The sequence below is a fragment of the Penaeus chinensis genome, chromosome 31, assembly GCF_019202785.1.
Source record: "Penaeus chinensis breed Huanghai No. 1 chromosome 31, ASM1920278v2, whole genome shotgun sequence".
NCBI classification, from domain to species: Eukaryota; Metazoa; Arthropoda; class Malacostraca; order Decapoda; family Penaeidae; genus Penaeus; species Penaeus chinensis.
In genome coordinates this window covers 36,131,576-36,134,075 of record NC_061849.1, presented here as the reverse complement: position 1 = coordinate 36,134,075, position 2,500 = coordinate 36,131,576, and the positions used below count along the sequence as shown (strand labels likewise).

The 2,500-nt window shown below is 40.4% G+C and overlaps 1 protein-coding gene across 1 annotated transcript in view; it reads right to left on the bottom strand.

The window, feature by feature from the left end:
* Positions 1–2,500, bottom strand: part of LOC125042156 (potassium channel subfamily T member 2-like) — a 443,899-nt gene that overhangs the window by 190,747 nt on the left and 250,652 nt on the right. The window lies entirely within an intron of this gene.

The window sequence follows — 2,500 nt, the reverse complement described above, 5'->3', positions numbered from 1 at the left end:
CCTTCCCTCCCTTCCACTCTCTCCCTTTTCCCTCTTTGCCCCCTTCTCCCTCCCATCCCTTTCCCTTTCTTCCCTCCCTATTCCCTCTTTCCCTCCCTTCCTCTATCTCTTCTCTTTTCTCTCCCTTCACTCCCTTCCCTTCCCTATCTCTTTCTCTCTCCTTTTCTCTCCCTTCCCTCCCTTCCACTCCCTTCCTCTCTCCCTTCCCTCTCTTCCCTTCCTTTCCTCTCTCTCTTCCCTTTTCTCTCCCTTCCCTCCCTTCCATTCCCTTCCTCCCTCTCTTCCCTCTTCCGCTCCCTTCCATTCCCTCCCCAACTCTCTTTCCTCGCGCCTCTGCACTTTCGAAACCAAAGTTCTCCGCAAACTCGGTAAGCACCTGGAAACTATGTTTGTAATGAGAATCTTCAAGTGGAGCTTAGTGCCGAGGATCAGGGAATTGCAGACGGTGGCAGGCTTACATACGGACAGATGAGAAGAGATAGATAAATAGATGGATAGGTAAAAACTGAGAGAGAGAGAGAGAGAGAGAGAGAGAGAGAGAGAGAGAGAGAGAGAGAGAGAGAGAGAGAGAGAGAGAGAGAGAGAGAGAGAGAGAGAGAAGACTAAAGGAGGGAAATCGATAGATAACAGACAGAGAAATAAATAGACCCATAGATATACAGACAGGCACATAGACAGAAAGATGGCGAGAGGGCTCAGGCACAGCGCTTACCAATCACCCAATCAAGCTGACATTATCCTCGGCCCAACACACACGGAGATTTTTGCTTGGAAACCGTTTCGAGATTCGGTTCAGCTCGGAGTTTCCTGCCCGATTTAGCTACGACAGAATTATGATAATAATGGTAATGATAATAATAATGGGGACGATGATGTTGAGATCGGTACCAGGATTGTGATTATTAACATCAGTTTTATTATCCTTTTCGTTGTTGTTATTAGTATTATAATCATAATTACTATTATCATTATTATTATTATCATTATCATGATCATTATCATTATCATCATCATCATCCTCAACGTCATCATCACCATCATCATACTCATCATCATTATTCTAATCATAATCATTGCTCATTACTGTGATTACTATTATCATTATTAATACTATTATCAGTATCATTATCATTACCATTACTCTACTACAGTTACCATTACAGCAATAATATCTACGCAGTTTGTCAAAATTCAAATAGCCAGTTACACCTTAATCAATATGATTGTAGAGTTTAGGGGTAATTTAAGTAAAATTTCCAAAGCACAGAAACAGAGACAGATTTAAACACGAGAGAGTGCCTTCTAGTTATAAGTTGAAGAGAGGGTCAAGTTAAAACAGAAAAAGTTCCCTCTCCCCACCGTTCTATCCATTTCAAATTGAACATCATTTTTCCTGTCATCTGTGTAGGGTTCATGTACGTGATTGAGCCTTCATTTCCTCGTAAGTTATTTTTCCAACCGATATTTCTCTCTCTCGACATATTGCATTTGGTTCAACTCCAAAGAGGGGAAATTTGATTCAGAATTTTTTTTTTTTACATTTTTTCCTAATATGGGACAATCAGTTTGTGGAAAGGGCTTGTCTTTCAGTAGTGTATATATATATATATATATATATATATATATATATATGTATATATATACATATATACATATATACATATATACATATATACATACATATACATATATACATATATATACATATATACATATATACATATACATACACACATACACTTTTTTACACATATACATATATACACAGTTTATATGTTTATACACACACACACACACACACACACACACACACACACACACACACACACACACACACACACACACACACACACACACACACACACATATAGAGAGATAGAGAGCAGAGATAGAAACGGAGACAGACAGACTTAGAGTTAGACGAAGTAGAGAGAGAAAGATTTCAAATAGCCGTTCACAATAGAGACGGATGGCCCAAAAAACATTCTCTCTACTCGTGATAAGCGAACACAATCCCAGCGCTCAACTGCAGTTTCGTTCCCCATCCATGACCCCAAGGCTACGCGGGTGAAGTGAATCTGCAGATACGAGCTCATTCACCCTTAATTGGCTTCGAGGTAAGAGCAGAGCACAGCCCGATGCCTTGCCACAATGGAACCCTGTCTTGGCATTACTCTCACACAACGCGGCTAACGTTCTTACGCAACCAAAACAATGCAGACAAAGGACAGAAACAGCCTTTGTTTACACCGCGTTCATTCACAAACAGACTGCTACATTAGCACGCAGCAGTGTCATACATCACAGGGCCTTTGTGATATAAAGGGAACTGCAGTGCTTAATCCACTTGTGACGTAGTATGTCCCAGTAACGTCACAATAATTAGTGACAGCTTGACACACGAATTCCAGGTAACGTTAAAGAAGGATCTGTCTCTACCTGGAATGAATGGTCGATCAGTTGCCGCTTCGTCTTTCCAAATTCTTTGTTTTACTTTGTC